Genomic DNA, 21,610 nt, shown 5'->3' with positions numbered 1-21,610 from the left:
CTGATTTAGCTCTCCGTTTCCTCCGAGCTTCCCTGTCCTGTCAAGCTCTTCCGTATTCTCTGCTTCTGGTCCAGCTGCCCTCTCCCACCCAGCTCCAAAGCCTCTCTGCCCCTCTTAGCCAGCCTGGCGGCTCTCACTTTCCCATTACCAGCTGGCCCTTAGCAATTAGTCCTGACTGTTGGATTATGTAAACAGTGGCTCAATGTGGAGTATGGCCCTGTAATCACAGGCCAGTCCCTGCACCACTGTCCCATGGGCATTTGTGTAGCTGTCTTGTACTAAAACACTGTTCTTCTCTGATTGCAGGCTTGTGGGTAACATTCTTCTGAGGGCTCTTGGGAGGATGGAGCATCACCCCTTATGGTACAGAAGCAATCCTTCTGTTGATCAACCTGGCAATCCCCAAGGCATTGCACTCTGGCAAGCTTGCCAGTGCAGCAGACAAGAAAGCCATTCTTTTCTCTTTGAGGAGTGAAGCAGAGGCAGTTCATAGAAATCATATCTAAAGCCTTTACCCCCAGGCTTAGCATAATAGAGCCTTAACTTACATTTTGCTAAGAGACTATTTACCCTGGTTCAGAGCTCTCAAGGCTGATGTAAATCCAAATCACCCAGGGAAGCTGTTTAAAAATAAGTTCCTCCGCATCTCCCCACCCCCAGCTTTCAGAACAGTCCCTGAGAGCAGAGTGTGTTTGTCGGGGGCAGGGTGGGTGGTCTAAGGAACTTCATATTTTAAAGTCTCTACATGATTCTGATGGTTGGCTAAATTGAGAAGCACTGCCTGACAGGTAACAGAGGCTGCGGTGAGGCTGTTAGGACATGTTGGTAGGGAAAAGGATGCAGAGAAGGGTCCGAAGAGCATGGAGAATGAGGTCATACAGTTAAGCCCTTTGAGGCTGGACATATATTCTAGAACAGGCTATATGGAGACAGATTCTAGGTTCTGCTCTATATATGGCAGTCCTTCTTGGTCAAGAGTATCTTCTTCAGGGTCACATTATCTCTAACACACAGGCTGGGAAACCACTGGGCCCTGGTCACTCTAACCTCCTGCGCTCCCAGGCACATAGGATGGCAGGCCTCTGGGGCTTCTGGGCAAAGCCGATCGATGTCTTCAATGTTTCCTACCATGGCCCCACACAGTGAAAGTTATTGAATAGTGTTGGTAAGTCTCACTCTGACAAGACCATTAGCTTTTTATTCCCTGTGAGTCTGATGACAAGAAAAACACATTTTGAAAATATGTGACTGACACACCTTTGCCTCTATCACTTCCAAAATCCTATCTATTATCTATCTATCTATCTATCTATCTATCTATCTATCTATCTATCTATCAAAAAATTTAGCAGCTTTTCTACATCAACCAGTACCTGAAGGTGGTTTGCACTGGAAACCCAGGTGACCATAGTGGATGTGTGTCCACCCTGTCTCTCCTGGCAAGGACCAGTAGCCATGTTCCTGTTGGGTGACCTGCCCCAATCCTGGCTTGTTTTAATCAGGGGTCATTCCAAACAGACCCAATCTTATTTTCTCTTCCAATAAACAAGAATAAGAACTGAGAAAATGGAGCCAGTATCTATTTAGACCTATAAACTGAATACTCATGAACACTGGAGGCATTTTCTGCCAAGAACAGAGACAATTGCCCACAGATGGAAGAAGGAGATACCAGAGAGGAACAGAGATGGGAGATGGTGAAGGGTCCTGGTGACCTCACCACTCTCAGTTTACCACCCTACGAAGGTGTGGTACACTCAGACTCTTGGTTTCCATTAGATACCACCATGTCCTTGTAATGTAACCCTCCCTCCCCCCCCCCTTTTTTACATAAGTCCATGACCATTTTCTGTTGCTTGCAACCACTGAGCCCTAACTCGTGAACAGGGAATGAGGTCACCAGTCCAGGTTGCTAAAGCAGCCCAGGGACAGCATTGAAGCTAATGAGCATAATAATGTCATGCATTTGTTATTGAGACCTGCTTTACATCAGACACAGACAAGTATTTTATATTCACCAACTTTAAAAAATTTTATAGCCCTAAAAGGTAAATGCTGTTATCTAATTTTACAGAAAGAGAGTTGAAGCTCAAGGAGAAGAGATAGCTTTCTCAACTCACATAATGAGTGGTAGAACAGAGATTCAAACCCATGTCTCATTTGAAAATCTAACTTCTTTTCAACGACACCATGCTGCTTTCACACGTTGTGTAAGACTGCAGAGGATGCAGATACTGGCAGGCTGTTCATGTGAGGTGTACCTGGTATCTGGAGTATAAAAGCCAGGAAGGCAGAGGCTACAGCCCAGCTGATGGCCCAAGGGTCCAGTAGGTCGGACACTTTCAGGCAGAGGCCGTCCAGGACCCTGGAGAGCTCCCAAGGAGCAAGATGGACGAAACCCTTCTGCTTGGCAGCTCAGCCCCCACCCTGCACCTCTGGAAGCTGAAGGCTGTGCAGCGACATTCAGGGAAGGTTTCTTCCCTGTTATCTTAGGTCATCCTCCATATCTTCCTTCCCCCATCATAAGTTTTTCTCTGCATCAGCTTTTGGGAGAGAATGCTGACTTTGGGTGCCCATCTCTCCACATCCAAAATGTTGAAAATAAAAAAAATCTTTCAGGCTAGCCCACCTTTTCATAGATGAAATGATTGACAAATGTGAACTGTTAATCATCCAAGCTTCCTTTGGCAATGTAAAACCAAACTGGTTGTTTTGCATAATAAAAGGTTAAAATTATGAGCCATACAGAGAACAAATAAAGCTTGATCATTCAGGCTCAAAATTTGTGACTGAACATCCTTGCACTTGCTTTTCACATTTGCTCCATCGTCACATGTCTGCCCTCAACTATGGCTGTTTATTTTTAATCTATGTTTCCCAAAAATAGATATTAATAATTTTCTTGCAGCTTCTCTGGCAGCGCCCTCCGCATCAACCAGGAGCAACAATATTTCTTCGACCCTGTGCATTTGGGGTTTTCTTTGACACTGGAAATGGGTATTTTGCTTGGTATTTAAGTTGGCTCTTTGTGGGAAGCCCTGGCCAGTTCAAACTTCCTTAATAAGTTCTTCATGACTACATTTGCGATGACGTTAATGAAATCATTCTGAATATCAGTGGGCAGATAATGAGCCCAGAGGCAGTGACAAGGGTGAAGGCCCAGATGGATGGAGGGAGGGATGGTGGGGTGAGTGAGGAGAAGGGGGAGCAAAGCTTTCTGGTTCCTAAAGGAAGGTGGAAATAAATTTTAAACCCCCAGGGTCTTCTCTCTTTTTTCTCTTATGTGGAGAGATTCTGGTGAGGAGTATCCAGCAGTTTGATAGTTCTGTCTTCAGCCTGTGGAGGGGAATTATATCCAGGAGTCTATTCTCCACTGTCATGTTCTCCATCTAGAGAAGTTAGTTAGGATATCACTTTCCTTGCTTAGAGAAAGACCCTGGGAGTAGAGTCTCAATGCTCTCTGGACACATTTGGCTTTGTGCCCCATTTATTGCTCTCCCTACATTCCTCCACACTGGCTGGCACTCTACACCCTACCACTCCTTCAACACTGCCCACCTACACTGCTAGGAACAGCTCCCGGCCTCCTGCCCTACTATTCCTGTTCCAAGCAGATGTCAGCCTGAGCTCCTATCTCTACCCTGGGGCTGCTCTCCATTTCCTTGTCCTGGGGAAGGTGAAGGAGGCACTTAGGGCCTAGCAAAGGGCCCCTTCAATCTGCTCCCCGAGTTTGTGGGTCACCACAAGCTCTCCATCCTTGGCTGAGCCAGCTATTCAGAGAATGGAAAAGGAGAATCAAAGGCATGGACAGGGCCATTTGGGAAGGGTCTGAGATAGGAGGTGGTGCTGTGCCATCGCCCCAGGCCACCACGTACTGCTGTACAGGTGATGCATTGTACCACTCTAGCAGTTCCCTTCATGTTGTGCACATTGCAGATTTTTGTAAACGAATTACCATAGTTTCCCAGCAATCAGATATCTTGTGCTAGCAAAACCAAGATATCACAACAATTTTTTTTAACATTGGAAGCAAAATGAGTTATGCAACGGGAACCTTTGTCTGCTTTGTACAAAGATGTGTGTAGACTGATGTGACCTTCTATTTGGAAGCCCCATAAATGTTGACATACTTTATGCATCATACATACAGTAAATCTCATTCTGTCAGTTGTATCTGGCCCAGGAACATGGAACTAAAGCAGTTTTCAAAACTTTGATTCAAGATGGAAGAGTGGGAACTAGTGACCAGGCTGCTCAGTTGATTGGTTGATCCTTAGCTGATCATCTATGGGCTGTGGTAGCTGTGAAATCCTTCAGCCTTAACCTCTCAGGAGCATGGGGAGAAGCAAGCATGAAAATGATGCACACATGCTTTGAAATCTGGGATGTGGTACTGTTTAAGAATTCTGACCTCATAATATACACAGGGCTAAAGCCAGGTCCAGATCACTCCCCATTTCTGCAAACAGCAGTTCCATTTCATCCTTCTAGACATTCCAGAGCTGTTGGAATAACAGTCCGCTCTTCAGAAGGGCTATTCAATCGCTATGGCCCTGCCTGGCCCCTCTGGCTCTTCCCGTAAGAAAACAAACAGGAAGGCAATGCTGGCAGTAAACAGAGTGGGACCAGGGACCAACCAGACAGCTGGAGAGGGGCGCTGGTGCAGCCAGATGTGGCTGTTACTCTAGGCAACAGATGACCTGGCTGAGCAGCCCAGGCAGTGAGTCCCCCAGGGAGGTCACTATGAGGCCAGGAGCTGTGGCTTTGCCTTATTCAGGGCTCAGAGACTGCCTTCCTCTCTGGCCTTAGCTCCCCAGCTGTTCACTGGAGAGGCAGCACGAAAGGATTTCTGTGGCCTGGCTGACTCTAATAGGGGCAGTTCTGAGCAGCTCACTTCCTGACATGGCCTGTAGGTACCAGGTAGGAGGATGGCTCACATGTGGGTTTGTGTCCACATTGGCCCTGTCCCTAGAGCTCTCAGGCCACCCCCAGGCAGTTGGATTGGGAGAAAATGTGTTCCTCTCCCCATCCGGAGGTGGGGGGGGGTTGTGCATGTCTCAGCCCAGCACCTCGGCCCCAGCATCTCGACAGCTGGTCTCCCAGCTGGAGCACACAAAGGTGCCAGAGCAGCAGAACCACTCTTGCAATTGATTTTAGAGAGAGGCTTAGAGGTATGGGGTTTTTCTCCCCCCTGGAGAAGCTGTTCCCTGAAGCCAAATATCTCAGCTCAGGGGAGTACAAAGCTGACAAAAATAGATTTTAGCCAGGGCAGCAGAAATGAGAGGAGGGGCCAGGGGCTCAAACTCTCTTCATCTCCCTAAATCAGCACAGGCCATGTGGTCTACCTTGTGGGAGAGGATAGCTGGTTCCCGGAGGGAATCATTTCTTACCATTTCCTATGTCCTGAAATACCATTCGACAGCACCTGGACCAGTGTCCTCATTCAGGAAGTGACAGCAGGGAGAAGATGTTCATGTCAGGAGGAAGCTTCTATCATCACTTAAAAGAATGGGAGCTTGGTTGGCAAGCTAACCATACCTGGCCAGGAATAATAATAGTAATCGTGGTAATAATAGCAATAGTAGCTAACATTTTTTGAGTGCTGGCTATATACTGTGAACTGCTAAATGTATTATTTCATTTAATCTTCTTGGCAAAGGGATAAGATAGTCACTATTAGCTTCATTTCCCAAACAGGAGACTGAAACTTGAAGAGAGTAACTTGCCTAAAGCCACCCAGCTGGTCCATAGCAATGCCAGGATTCAGACTCAGGCCTGTCCAACCATAAAGCCCACATGTTTAGCCATGGGGCAGTGTGGGAAGTAGATCTGCCTAGAAGCCTTGTGGATCCCAAGCTGCAAGGGACGAGAAGTTGACCAGCCAGGGGCTCTGGGGAGGAGGACACAGTGATAGACAAGTATTCAGACAGATGCCTGGCACTCGGGAGGATGTCTTGCCAGAATTACTGGGGGTATGGGTCTGGCAGATGGGCCTTGGCCACTCAGAGTCTGGAAACCCTGGGCAAGTGGTCTACATTTGGTGCCAGCAGGAAGGCAAAGCAGGTGAATCAAGAGGGAGAGGGTCATTCCTGGTGAGGGATGCCCGGAGAAAGAAGTCCCACTTCATACGAGGAAGTTCTTCTGAGCCTTCAGAAGCTTCCACCAACCAGGCCTGCCCACTCAGCCTCCCTTGGGAGTTGGAGCTCCTTGGGTGATTCTGATTCAGATGCCCTGTTATGATACTTTGAAATACTCTAGCCCAGGAGAAGTAATGAGAACAGAGAGGCCCCAATCTCAGAGGACGTGAGCTGCAGGGCAAGTAATCAAGTCTGGAGCTTAAGCAACAGGACAACAGGGCCAGCCACCAGGACAGAGACACTAGGTCTCCAGGAGGAAGCTGGAGGAAGCAGTCAGGTGAGTGAGGTCCTTAAATCCCTCCAATGGGGTTGGGTGGGGTAAAAGGTAGGATCTGGGCTTAAAGTGAGGGAGATGGGAGAGATCTTGTCATTCCCCAGCTTGAAACTTTATAGGGATTTTTCTACACCTGTAAGATAAACCCCAGCTCCTTCCACGGCTGTCAAGACAGCATGCTTGGGTCCTTGGCTATCTCTCAGGCTCCATCCCCTCCAGCCTCCTGTCCTTACTGTGCTGTATCCACATTGCTTTTCCTTCAGTTCCCCTAACATTCTGCTCCTCCACCTCTGAGCCTCTGAACACCCTGATCCCTTTGCCCCGATGAACTTCCTCTCATTGATGACTGCCTCCCTCTCTTCTGAAGGAAAATAAAGCTTGTCTTCTGAAGCCTTAGAAAGGCTTTGGACATCCTATGCGGTATGGATGCCTCACCCTCTACCCCCTGGTTATCTTCCATCTTGCTCCTTGTTGCTTTCCCTGGTGGCTCTCATCGATATTCATGATCTCTCACCCCCCACCCCCTCCCAGGGAAGCTGTCAGCTCCATAAAGTTCAGAGATATGTCCCCTGTACCTGTCACTTTGTCAACAGACGATTAGAATTTGGGGTAGTGGGAGATGTGAGGACACTACAGGGCTTAAGAAAAATCTGTCTGGAAACTTTCTAAATGTTTTCTTTAACACTAATTTAAACTTTAGTCAGAGGAAAGTAGGGAAAATTCACATCACCTGCTAGATTTATTGTCCAGGTCTGAAAGGGTAAGGTGGGGGAGAGGATGCAGGTTCTCAGTACTTAAAAAGGTAAAATAAATAAATACAACACCATCCATTGACAGGTTACCCTTCTTCAGGGCTTTGCTTTGAAGTGCCACCTCCATCAGGAAGCCCTTCCTGATCGCCACCCACTTTAGCCAGTCAGACCGGACTGCGCACTCCCCTGTATTTTTGCTCACCTTTGGTATGTCTCCTGTGGTGCTTATCACATTCCGCCTAGATGGTGCTACGGTTGTGCATGTCTTATAGGTGTGCGTGTCTGAACTCATCAAGATGCTTTTGGTTACAAACAACAGAACTCAGCACAAACTAGCTTAACCCATGACGAATTTATTGACTCATATAACCAGGAATAAAGAGGTATTTGCTGGCATCAGACAAGGCTGGATGGATCCAGGGCAACTGATTGGAACAGGCAACTGTTGGAATAGGCACCACCTCAAATGTCTCCAGTCCCTGTGCCAGAGAGAAAAGGAACTTTGGAAGATCTAGACACTCCCACTTCCTAACTCAATGGCCAGCAACTTTAACTACAGGGGCCCCACAAATACAAATCTGTCATGGGACCCAGAAAGAAAAAGACTGGAAAAATTTAGAGAGCCACACTAATGAATTTTTAAAAATCACTTATGTAATTTTTCTGTGGTATGTAAGAGATTAAATTTTAAATGTAATAATATAATTTAGATCAGGGTATTATTAAAGATTATAAAGTTTATTTTAATCACTCTTTAATTATATCCATAATGTTTAAAGATGAATTTGGGCACCTTTCCCATTGAATAAGTGATAAATAATGTTTAATTTGCTTTAAGTAAATTATGCAAAAAGGTGATTTGTTGACAAAATTGTAATTTGATGTTTCATTTGGAGACCAAATATATTTTAAAATGCAAGTTGCAATTATAAGTTACAGCATCAAAAGCAGTTTTTTTTAGGACCTTTTATTTGGAGTTATTGAAATTTTTGTGTTTTGAAAGATCAACTTGTTTTTTTAGACATAAAGGGTTTTCTTCCATTGTATATCGAGACTAAAGAGAAAGCTTGAAACTGCTTTTTATAAGCACTTTTCAAAAACACACTACAAGAGCGGGTCATCTTTATTCTTAATAAATAAAAAAGCCAAATTGGCTATAATTGCCACTGTGTGTTTGCCCTTTTTTCGCAATGGTTTATGGAGTATCGGGAAAATTTTGAGAATTACTGTTTTTTATGTTCATTAACTTGATATCATATTTCCATCTCAGTGTTCCTTAAGTTTCTTGTCTTAAACCAATGGTCCATACTGGGTGTAAATTAAACTGAGTATGACTAAACATAAAAAGAATTTAATACTGCCTGTTGGTAAAAATTATGAGGGTGGTTCTCGGTGGTCGGTTATGTGATGAGCCAATGGGCTGGGGGCTGACTCACAGGCAAGCTTTCCCGATCTCAGCCGACTGGTGGGTGTGCTCTCCTGTCATGCCTTCGGAGCGCTCACACCATCCCATTTAGAAAGGTAAATATTTTGTTTTTGACTTAGACAAGAAATGGGAACATTGTATCATTGCGTTTAAGCTCTTAGATCTCTTGTTCTATCTTCATGAGTCCTTGGGCTTACAGTCAACCCTTGGGAATCGCCTACACCGGCTTCCACCAAACTGTAGGGCTGGGCAGCCCATCCTGGAACTCAATCACTGTGTGTTGCAGTCTCGAGGTGCCAGCCAGGTGTATTCCCCGCCAAGTAGATGCTTGATATTTGTAGATCGGAGGGAGCAAAGGGAAAAAGGAGGAAAAGACCATTGTTCCCTTCTTGAGTATATTCTGCTTCCCAGTTTACAAGGGGCAGACAGCGTTGCCCAGGTCCGCAGCAAGTTCACACAAGGATCAAGAAGTGCTGTTGGACAGAAAGATGCAGGTGGGGCTGGGAAGAGAGGCCGACATCCCCCAGTAACCCATGTGTGAACGCCGGGCTGTGCCCTGCCCCCCGCCCCCCCCACACACACACAAAGAGCCGAGATAATGAAGATAGTACAAGTTCAGAGAAGGGCAGCAGAAGCCATCCTGAAGACATGACTTACGGGCGGAGAGTTTAATTGGTTTAGCCTAAAAAGCCCATTATGCTCTCTGGTGGCCATGGTGATGCTATAAATATCTGCAAGGTGACAACAGGAGAGGGGATGGAATCTGTCTGGCTGGGCACGGATGTTCAGGCCGAGACTTGGAGGAGTGCAGAACCTGCCGAGGGTTTGATCCCACTCTAGGCGCTAGAAGGCTTTCTCAGAAAGAACCCTTTGTTCAAGCAAAAGCATACATAGGATCCTGTTACATGAAACAGACTGACAGCTGGGCCTCTCTGGTAGAAGTGGAGACGGCGCCCAGAGCCCCTCTCTGCCTCCCACCCTGGAGGCACCCACCCAGGCACCTCCTCCCCTCTGTCCCCTGGGGCTTTGTTGGGAAACCTCTATGCTGGGGACTCCGAAGCCTTCTTAGCTCCGGGAGAGGGCACACACCAAGAGAGGGGGTGGGATGCAGCTCAGAATGGGGTGGCTGGGTGGAGAGAGGTTTGGGATGGGATCCTGGTGGTTGTGGAACAGTCCCAGTTGAGCCGCTGAGGAACTGGGTTCATGCCATGGTGAGCCGTCCTCGCTCACCGCTGCTACAGGCTCGGGGGCAGGAGCTGGTGGCAGCAGGGGGTGTGTGGGGGGTGCTCACGTGCCCGCCTGTGGGGTCTGGCAGGCTCGAGAGGGAGCTCAGCTGTCAGGAAGCACCTCAGGGTGTGCAGGCAGCAGGGTGTTAGGGGAGAGGTAAAGAGTGACAACCTATGGGCGTGGGGCTCCCCAGAAGAGGCAGGGTAGCAAGGATGAGGCCACGGGGCCCAGAGTGGAGGTCTGAGCTGCAGTCCTAGATTCCTACAAGTCTGCTGCGTGAGCTGGGGGTGGTTGGGTACGACCTACCAGTGAGTGGTGGGGAGAGTGAGTTGTGGGCTCTCGGATCAGACAGCCTGGATGTGGAAGCCAGCTGGGAGGGCCTGGGAAAACCCCTGAACTTCTCCATGCCTTGGCTTCCTAGTCTGTGAAATGGGACAATAGCCTCATAGGCCTGTCATTGAGAGTTAAATCAAGTGTCCCCACGTAAAGAGCTTAGCAGAGCACCTGGGGCATCCAAATGTTCACTCTAATTATTTTTATTTGGTCAGTTAATTGAGTTCCAAGGTTCTTTGATGCTCAGTGCTAGGATAAGGGTTTTCTACAAGAAAAGGGATGGGCCACAGAGAGGTGAGCAGAGAAGGGACAGAGAAGAATGCTGCTATCTTTGAGCATTCCAGGGTGAGTGTAGGCCTCAAAGGCCGTGACTTCTGTTCCCATATAAACCATCCACATATCCAGCCAATACACTTTTCTGGAGCAGCTGTCTACCACAGGCCAGGTAATGCTGAGGGTTGGGGCTGCCGGGATTCAGGCTTGGCCCCTGTCCTTGTGGAGCTTGTGGCTGACTGAAGCAGTGAGTGACTAAAGCCCAGAGTGGTCGGTGCTTTGACAGGGGGATGGATGGAGTGGAGAGGCACTGGGCAGGGGCTCCTCACCTGGCCCTGGTGAGAGAGGACAGGAAGGGCTCGCAGAACATGTGAGGTTTGGGTGGAGAGGTGATGGGCACATGGGAGCCAGAGAAGGGCAGGGAGGGGATGGGGAAGAGAAGGAAGGGCTGGGGATGAGCATTCTAGGAAGAGCAGCACACATCCAGGAGCCTCAAGTCATTGGGGAGTATGAGAGACAGGCAGAGGTGTGGGCTAGACCTCTTGGGTCATGTTGAGCTGCCTGGTTTTTATCTTGGAGGCCATGGTGAGCCATGGACGTTAGACAGGGGAGTGGCACGATCTTACTGGTGTTTTAGGAAGATCCTGTGATACTCTTTTGGGAAGGGATGGGAAGGGTGAGACTGTGGACAGGGTGCCATTGGAGTCACCCAGATGAGAAAGTGAGCAAGAGAGGACAGAACTGAGGGATGGCTAAGGGGTGATGGACTGGCCACAGGGGCCTGGGGAAAGGGAGAGGCCCCAGCTTCTAGCCTGGGTCGCCCATGGTCTTCCTGGAGACAGAGGTTGAGGGATGAGAGAATTGGGGCTGAGGATACAGTCCTTTCTTTTATGTTCTAGATGCGATGCTGGGACCTCTAACATTAGCACTGCAAGAGTAGAGGTTGTACACCCCTCTCAGGGCCTGGAAGGGAGGCTGCCCTCAAAAGAACAAGCCACTGTGCTTCTGATCTGCTCACCAGCGCATCTGGTCCTTAAACTATGCAGTGCTGTTATCATCGCCCTGATTTTACAGATAGAGAAACTGAGGCCCATAGAAGCAAAGTGATTTGCTTCAGGTTGCAGAGTCTGTTCTAGTTCTCAGAGTCCATTCCAGTCCTGATCTCCTGATTCTCAGGGTGAGCAGCTCTCCTAGGAGCTGGTACAGGGTAATCTTGCCCAGGAGGGCCCAGGAGTGGCCCTTGGCTGGGGAACCCATAAATTCTCTAAAAATGTATGCAGAAAAGAATATGAAGGTGGCTTTTTTTTCTGGGGGAAAAAAAGGGTCCTTTTTTTTTTTTTTTTTTTTGAGTATAGTCGACATGTTACATTAGTTTCAGGTCTGTTGCTTTTATCTGATTCTCAAAGGGGTCTTGTGACTTCCCCTATTGAGGAGGTGACCCGGGGCGAGCTGTTTCTGTTTGCATGGTCTGGGGTGAGGGCAGGAGAGCTTGTGGTCCCCAGTTGTCACCAGGTAATAATAACATAATCTGATGACCTGTGGTCCACAAGTATGTATTAAGGTGAACTGAGAGGCCCCCTGCTGGAACCCAAAGGAGAGTGATAGGGGTGTGGTCTTCACCTGCCTCCCCCACTGCCACTCTGTGCATCCCTCAGGGTCATCAGTGAAGGGGATCTAGCATTCTTCTCCTTAACCCTATAGTTTGGGGAGCAAAAGTGGGGAAGTGTAGGGAGAGAAGAGGAATGGACTAGACCCTGATTGCCCCAGGCAGCTCCCTGGACAAGCCTTTTTCTGGAGTCTGCACTCTGAGACTGTGTCCCATAGACTCTGGACTCAGTCTACCCTGAGGAAGTGGCCCATGCAGGGTTCTTAGGTCACAGGTGGGGACCCCAACCCTCACACCTGGAGGCACATTCCAACAGGTCCTAGCAGTCCGGGGTTGGGTGGGCAAGTTTCCTGGCATTACTTGGGAAAGTGATAGGGGTGGGGCTGAGGGAAGAGGTTGAGGAATGTGGTTCAGCAGCAGAGAGAGCTTTAGGGAGGCTGTAGGGGAGTGACTCCAGTGGCTTTTCTTTCAGTAAAAGTGAGAGGAGCCCGCATCCTTGACCACATTCAAACCTCCATCTATGCACCTGTGTAAGACCAGTGCCTTAGGATCAATGAAGGCCTGTCCCCCCACGTTCTTTTGTGTGAACACCTCAATAACTTTGCTATTAACATCTCCTAGTTTGCCCAAGAGGAAATGAGGCTCAGAGAGGTCAGTTAACTCATCCAATCTCACACAGCCAGGAAGTGGTTCAGCTGGGAATCCAACCCAGGTCCGTCCGATATAGTCCAGTGTTCATCATGGCATTTGCCCCAAGGGGCAGTGTTAACCTTGCCCCTCCCTCAATCTCTCTTTCCCATACCCACCGCATGCCACCCCATCACACGGACTCAGAACTCCTGCCAGCCAACCTGCAGGGCCCCTAGGGGCTCCTCCTGCCAGTAGGGCCAGCTCCGCACTGCAGAGGCTGCAGGGCCCATTACCAGCGCTCTCCTGCCCTCTTATGGCCACCCCTGAACCAGCGTCTGCTACAAGACGCCCTGGGGCCTCTGGGGCCTAGGAGTCCAGCCTAGAAAAGTCAGGGCTTGGGCAGGCTCTGCGGGGCTTTCCAGTGACCCCGGCAAGGATCTCCTGGGTCCTGGCTCCTAAGGAGACACAGAGGGCTCAAATCCACCCTCAGAGAGGGAGCCTAGGAGTTTCTTCTTCAAGGGAACACCAACCCCTTCAGGGCAATTCGTGGACCGTCTTTATACCAGGGAACAGAGACAGTGGCACACCCTGTACAGAAACACAGCTCTCTGCTACCTGGAAACCAAAGAAAACACCCAGTGATGGGGAAGCACTTCTATGCTCTGGTTTCTCTGTGTCAATCCTCTCAGTCTCCCCCTTAGTGCTCTGGGCTTCATTAAATCTCTGGACCTGGCCACCTCCAGATCCCTGTTCTGTCAGTCCCTTTACCTGTAAATGCTGGTTCCTGCCACCAGCACCTCCAGTCTCACCTGGGAAATCTTACCTTCCTTGTGCTCCCTTAGCATGGACACCTGTGCCCTCTCTCCTCCACTTACAAGATGCAATTAATTCATGTTGAAATCAGCCTAAAAGCCCACCACCCACACCTAGGAGTGTAACCCCTCAGCTGTAGCCATGGTGCACCTGGCATTTTGCTCTTGGTTTTTTCATCATTATACAATCATTTTCTTTTGTTGCTACCTAATGCTTCTAACAGTATTTAGTGGCTGATGATTCATCATTTCCATTCATTGACCAGGTAGTAACTGACACCTCCCTCGAAAACAGATCATTTCTCTTTATTTGCCTCTTTCCCTCTCCCCAGTGTGGCCTCCAAGTCTTCATCTCCCTAATTGTGAAATGAAGATACTCTTTCACAAACCACTGGGCTATGTGAGGACTCGATGATGTATAGCACTCGGTGCCACAGTCAGCTCGTAGTATGTGCTCAGTAAAGGTCACTTTTATTTAAAGAAAGAAGGGAACACAGCCAGGTTGTAGGAGTGCTGGGCTGAAAGTCAGCAAAATCTCCAGGGAGGAGGTCACAGGCTTGCTGTCCCCGAAGGGTGGCACTGCGTTTGTTGCAGGATCCAGAGAGAAGAGCCTCCTTACACTGGGCAGCCCATGTGACACACTGGATGCCTTGGGCATGTCAGGGCTTTTCCCAAGAAATAGCATCAAAACAGCTTCTCTTTGAATGCCAGGATGCTCTACAGTTTACAAATTCTTTTCATTTTGCTCTAGCTCATTTGATGTTTATAATAACATTCTGAGGAGGTAGGCATCGTGATTCCCATTTTATAGGCAAGGAAAATGAGGCTTGAAGACACTAGCATATCCCAAATCATACAACTACTATGTGGCCAAGTGGGGACCCTGGGGCAGATGTGTCTGTCCCTCTTTGCTGGCCCCGAGCAGCTGACTGCTCAGCCTCAGCTTAAGTGCTCTGAGAGGGAAGCTGAATTTGGTGATGCGGCTTATGAATTATTTGCTAAAACCTCAGACCAACTACCAGGCATTCTGTGGTTTTGACTAAGTGTAAATGCCTTCCCTCCAGCAAAGGACCTCTGAAGCTGGGCTAGCTCAGCCCGGAACTCGCTTCTGGGGCTCTGGGGGATGTACAGCTTCACCATTTGTGAGCCCTTTCTTGGCATTCATACTAATTGTCAGTTAAAGGTTTGCATTTCCCTCTGCGAGGGTCTTGCCCAAGCTCTTAGGCTACACCTGTCTGCAGATACACCTGTCTCTGTAACTTACTCAGATTTTTGGAAGTGTGACAAAGGAAGGTGCTAATGTTGAAAAAGGGCCTGCTGTGTGCCAGCTCTGTCACTTCCATTCTCTGGTTAAATCCCCAAGGTGAGCCTAGGCAGGAACCACATTCAGGTTTCCAATGAGAAAAGGCCCTGCTCAAAGCCACCCACTAGGGAAGGGAGGCGCTGGCTTGTGAACTCTTGTGGCCGATTGCTTTTCTCTTGTATTTGAGGGTAAGAGCTAGGTATCCCAGAGAAGAGTTCACAGAAGCTACTAGCATCCTGGGCAGGAATTTAAGCTACATTTAATTGAGGCTAAAGTAGAAACTGCTCCAAGTGTTCAGGAACACTTGGGAGCATTAAAATCTGTTGCTAGAATTCCAAGGACAAAGACCTTGCAAAGCTGCTGACAAACAGCTTTAGAATTAAAGGGGCTTTAGAATTCAATTAAAGTCAACACACTTTTATTGCTGTCTACTGCAAGACAGGTGTTGTGCCAGGTGCCTTAGGGAAGCCACGACGAAGAAGGTGGGCTTTGCCTTTACAGAGTTCTCAGGATGGGGACAGGGCATTTCTGGAATGGCCTCAAAGCGTGGCTCTGTGCCACGTGCCACGTGGTGATGGTTGTCCAACATGTTTGGAAAGCACTGTGTTCTGGGTCCTTCTCTTGTAGCTCATCTCCAATAGCATTTTCAAAGGCTTGAGGAGGAAAGACACTCATTTAACTTTCCTTAGTCCAGAGTTTCTCAAACTTATTTGACAATGGCACCCTCCCCACCTTCCAATGCCTTCTTGTCCCTGGTGGATTATTTAATCCATGGAATATCCCATGGAGAACATGTTGAGACACAGTGGTCTGGCGGCCGCTCCACAGTGGGGCTAGGGGGGTAATGAACTCATTCTCTTCGTTTAGAATAAAATAGAAGGATCTCTGTTTGGGATGACTGGCATTTCTCACTCTTTGCTCTCTTCCATTAAAGATGTATCTGCTGATACTTGGGTTGAGATTTGACTGCTTTCTTATAGGGGTGTCTTTTGAAATGGAGGGATTATTCAGGCCTTTGAGACTTTTAGCCAAAGGGATCCCTTGGGTCAGCAAATGAGTGTTTGGGAAACATGAGTATGGTCACAGCCTTCATAACATATGCAAAAGCACAATTTCCAGCAGGGGATTGACACAGCCTGCATTTTAATAGGGAGAAGATACTGGAAAACAACAGAGGAGGGGCCATTTGCCTCCAGCTTGAGGGGGGTTGTCAACAGGGCCCTGCTTTAATCTATACTAAGGTCATCCTGCCCCAGGCCAGATGTCAGGCATTTATTTGCAGGATGAAAATGGGTGGGCAACTGTTTCCAGCATGTCAACATCCAAGCCTCGGCCTTATAACAGTGGCCTCTTCTCAGAGGTGACATGTAGCAAAGCTGTTTACCCAGCAGAGCCAGGGCAAAGAAGTGACTTGGATCCCCAGGGCTGTAACAAAATTGAATATCTCCATGGGTGTGGTGACATTTTTTTCCTCGGTTGGGAAATAGCCTGGCATGGTGATTAAGAGCATGCTCTCCAGTGTCATAAGGCTTGGCCCTGCCTTGGGCCTGTCACATGTTCTTTCTGAGCCTTGAGTTCTGTCAAACAGGGATAATCCTTACTTTGGAATGTCTAGCACTCAATGAAATTTGAAGGCCTCCTGGGGTCTACCATTATGATTGGATCCTCAAAAGGAGAGGCTACATGTGAGAACACTTTATAAACTGTGTAAAGCATGGTACAAATAGAAAGGGCTATAGCCAAACTCTACTGAGTGCTCACAATTTGCCAGAGTCTGTTTTAAATGAATTACCTGCAATATCTCATTTAAGCCTCTACCCTAAGAGATTGGATACTATGATCCCCCCCCCCAACACACACACACTTTACAGATGAGGAAACTGAGACCCAGAGAGGCTAAGTACCTAGGGAATGGTTACATGTAGTGGAACTGGGGTTTCCACCTTGGTCTCTCTCTACAGAGCTCCAGACCTGAGTTCCTGAATCTTTGCTCGGGCAGAAGTGTTCTCTGGAGGGTGTGTGTGTGGGTGTGTGTGTGTGTGTGGGGGGGGGCTTTGAATATTCTGAGATAGGGCACAGGGTTCTAAGGGTTTCAGATTCTTTCCTGGAGTCTTTGATGTCAGGTGCTGCAGTGTGAGGAGTAGGGACTGAGGCCTTCTCACGCTAGTACTTGTAGGAGGCGATGCTTCCCTGTATCTGGCGATGAGGTGGGAGTCATAAAAATGCTGCCCCTGCTGCTGGCATGATATTACTAGTCACAGGGACATTTGTCTGTCCCTTTGCTTCATTTCATTCTCACAGCTGTGAAGGAGGGCAAGTGAACACCTCCTTTATGGCTGGAGAAACTGAGACATACAGGCAAATCATGAAGTGGCATCAGGAAGCTTCAGAGCTGAGACTCCAAGCCAGGACATCTGGCTCTAGAGCCTGTGCATTTAACCACCCTTCTGTGTAATGCTGTGTTTCAGACCCACTGCAGGGCCAGAGGGGAAAGACTAGGACAGACCTGGCTAGGCCCTTTACATACTACTATTTTATTAATCCCCATAATTACAAGTCTTACCATCCTGTGTTTACAGATGAAGAAATGTGGTCTTTGAGGGCTGAGACTTCTCTGAGGCCACCCTACTGGGCAGGAGCACCAGGTCTGTCTGCTCCAAAGGCCATCTTGTCCCCCTACAGCTTGGTCGCCCTTAGGAGCCCTCTGCTTTCTGAGACTCCAATTCCTGGAAAGATCCAGGCACACTATGTCCTTCTCAGTGGGCATCCCTGAGGCCAGGCCTCTACTTTATGCTTCTTTCCTCAGCAGCCTAGACAGGGACAGGTGGCATACAGAGGGAGCCGTGAAAGGGGAAATGTGAGGATGAGGTGAACCAAATCACTTGTCTTACACCTGTGAGAGCCACACCCACAAAGGTCTCAGCAGACAATTTTGGTTTTATCTCGTTTTCCGGATTTTCATGGTGCTGAACCATGAGCAGCTCTTCCCCCTTGGAATCACATTGCAGCAATACAGAGGTCACCAGGCCAAGGTCCTTGGGTGGGAGGCCTGGTTGGAAGGGCCAGGTTGTGGTCTCCATGCTGGGAAGAGCTGATGGGGTGGAGGCTGCTGAGCATGTGCAAAGCAGGGAGGCAGAGAGAAGGCATCTGGTTTTCCATTTGCTCCTTTCACAGCATTTTATTACATGTTAACTGTGTGATAGGCACTGTGGTTCGTGCTGGAGGTAAGACAGAAACTCTGGAGTTGGTCGGACCAGATCCAAACTCCAACTCTGTCCCTGGGCCATGTCACCTCCCTGCGTATCAGCATCCTCATCTTTAAAATGAAGCCCGCGGCAGCGGCCAACTCACTGGGCTCTAATGAGGATTAGCTGAGGTCATGTATATTAAATGCTTAGAACAGTGCAAGGTGCATAGTAAGAGCTGAATAAATGGTGGCTATTAGTGCTATTATTATCTCTGTCCTTGGGAGTTCGCAGTCTGGTGAGACACAAGACATTAAAAAAAAAAAAAAAGTTTTCTAACGACTTGGCCAGGAAATGATGCTGAGGTACGCCCAGGAGTGGTGTCAGAAGATCCTGCTCACTGCTCTCTGTACAACGTACTCAGGTCATGTTCTGTGCTTGGAGCTAGAGCTGGGTCTGTGTACCAGCACTCCCTCTGCCTTGATCCTGGCAGGGTGTGAGGGGTCCAGGCCAGGAGCCTTTACCACCTTGCTCCCATCTGTGGCACCTTCTGAAAGGAGAAAGAACTGTGTTGGGATTGGAAAAAGCCGTTGAGGCTTCTTTACCATTCTGCACTGCAGATAAGAGACAATGAGATGGAAAATCCAAATGGCCAAAATGAATATATAAGAGCAAGAAGTTTAACAGCCTGATGACAAGCAGCACATGAAAGGATTATCCTCTGGCAGATGATAAGTATTTTGGAGGCAACAAAGCAGAAAGGGATTAGTGGGGTGAAGTTGGGGACCCTCACTGGCCTCGTGGAATTCCTCTGGAGGTGGGGGTCTGTCTAAACTTGGCAGGGGCTTCATCTTTCCATTTTCCTGCACCCGGAAGAATCAGCCAGAGGTGGAACTCTGTTATCAAGTGTCACCTGCTTCATTATATTAACAGTCTTAAGGATAATATTTCCCCAGAGGCAGAGGGGATGAGACTTTCCAGTGACCCCAGAAATTCTCAGCTTTAATCAGGCTGTGATAATCTTACTTTCTGGTCCTAATTGTAGAAAATAAACTACTTCAATTGTTTTCTTTACTATTGTCAACGTTGTACCCAAAAAACCATCTCTGGGAGCGAGCTCTAAAAAGATAAAATAAAAAAGAATTTATCATTTTGGAGTAAGCCAGTCTATATGGAAAATCTACTTCCTTCTAGGTCAGGTGTACTGGTCTTAGGATGAGATGGGAGTGAAGCTGAGTGCAATTCTTAGGTCCACCTGTTGGTGGGACTGTTCATTCCCTGGGGTGGCTACTAAAGCATTCAGGCATGATCTAGATCCTACAATAACCTAAGCCAAGACTGTGGGCAAGAGTGGGATGGGGAAGGGCAAAGGGAACCTGCAGAGGAGGGATATATAGCTGGGCTAGCATCATCCTTGCTGATAAGATTTTTCACTAGAGTGATCCTATCTTGGGTGTAGTGGGTTGAGCAGTGTCCCCTCCAACCACCCCCGCCAAGATATGTCCATGTCTTAATCCCCAGAATTTATGAATGTGACATTATTTGGAAAAAGATTCTTTGTAGTTGTGATCACATTAAGGATCTTGAGGTGAGATCACCCCGGATTATCTGGGTGGACCCTTATAAGAGACAGAAAACAGTACGACCATATGAAAGCAGAGGCAGAGGTTGGAGTCAAGCAACCACAAGCCAAAGAACACTTGGAGCCACCAGAAGCAAGGAATCTTTCCTATAGCCTATGAAGGAGTGCAGCCCCGCTTGATTTTGACCCAGTGATACTGATTTTGGACTTCTGGCCTCCAGAACTACACAAAAATAAATTTCTGTCATTTTCAGAGCCCAAGTTTGTGGCCATCTGTTCTGGCAGCCCTAGGAAACTGATATGAGGGGTACAGAACTAAGTGGTGAAAACCCTGGTGGAAGACTGGAATGCATGAAGACTGTGGTTCTCATAAAGAGCACAGGGTGGGGCTGTTGCCGGAAGGAAGGGAACACAAATCAAGAGCCTCTTAACCTCTTCCTCGGCGGCAGGCGCTCTGGCCACAGGTGACATCATCCTGGGTTATCTGGGTGGGGCCTCTCCTGGGTGACATGGATTGTCAGATGGTGACTTCCTGCTTCTCCATCCTTCTGGTTTTACCCATCTAGTTTGTCATGGTCACAAGGGATAGACTGGCCCAGGTGACGTAAGGTGGTGTGAGAACATGAGAGAACAGAGATCAGCCTCGGAGGGCGTTGGCTGCGGGTCTTAGCAGCTGAAGGGCCTGGGGATAGTGTCGGGAGCGGGGGCTGCCCTAGTCCCTGGGGCGTTGTGGACAACGGAGCCCCTTGTCTAGGCAGCTGGAAGAGGCTTTCTGACCCTCATGGACTGGATTCCTGCTCGCACCTGCTCAGTCTGCTCACCCCCACTCTCGAGTTCTTTCTTAAGGCTTTGGTACCTATTGCTCCTTGACCACTGGGCCGCCTCGGAAGAAAACAGCATGAAAGAACAAGCAATAAACACACCAAAGAGAAACTGTGCATACAGCCAATCTCAGCTTGGCAGCTTATTTTTTTTTCTTTTAGGACACGTGTGTTTGTGGTCACGATATTATATTGCACACATTAATATAGTCATATTTTCTGCTAGTAAAATTGTTCCTGGCTCACATAATGGGATTAAATATATCAGTATTTCATGGTGTTCCGCAAAAAGCCCTTAACTTCCAGGTGCTCAGCCACATGGACAAGTTTGAGAACCACTGATCTATAATAAAGGGTAAAATCATTGAACACGTAAGTAAGGAGGATGTTTGAAAGAAGCCATCTGTCACTAATTCATCAGTATTTGGGGAGGTGGAAACTGTAACAGGTACAGGCAAACTGATAAATGTAAGGCATTTAAAATTTTCAAGCAGTATCTCATTAGACTCCATGTCTAATAGAGTTGATAGAAAACACTCTTGAAGACCTTTTTGGCCTTCGAGTGAAACCAGAAAATCAGCTTCATTTCATTAGCCAAACATAACCTCATTACTTCCTGGCCACACTTTGATTCATCTGTCTACACCTGTCCATGCAAAAGGATGCTGTCTGTGTCCAGGCCGCATCACAGATGTTGGCCCTAGGCTCCAGAGTCCATACCTGGCACTTCTCAATCAGTTGCCTTGGGAAACACCCTCTGGAGGAAGGGCCTATCCTGGGATCAGGGCCACCATCTCCCTGGCCTAAATTGCATCCTACTGAGCTATCCAATAAAACCTGGAAAAAGGACCCAGTGTCCCTGTGGAGTCTCTGCAGGAATTTATAGGGAGTTCTGCAAAGACCAGGAAGCTGATTGGCCTCTTGCTGGAAAACATTGCCTACCTCTGAACTCAGCAATGAGCTTGCTACAGTGGAGATGGGATGCTTCTTGGCTACTGGATACCCCCAAATCAGAGGCAGTTCAGAGAAGTTTCCAGAAGATCAAGGGGGTGATGGTTTGGGAGAAGAAGAGAAATAAAAAGAATAACTCTACCATACAAATAACAATAAAATCCTTTTGAGAATAATATGAGACAAGGTTGAGAAGGAAGAAATAGTTAAGAGGGAGCAAGTAAACAAGGAATATACTCTGGACCTGGAAGAAATGACTTTAAATCAGACAAAAAAAAAAAATACTTCCTTGTAAAAT

Source organism: Vulpes lagopus, chromosome 2 (assembly GCF_018345385.1).
Source record: "Vulpes lagopus strain Blue_001 chromosome 2, ASM1834538v1, whole genome shotgun sequence".
Taxonomy (NCBI): Eukaryota; Metazoa; Chordata; class Mammalia; order Carnivora; family Canidae; genus Vulpes; species Vulpes lagopus.
This window is presented reverse-complemented; position numbering follows the sequence as displayed.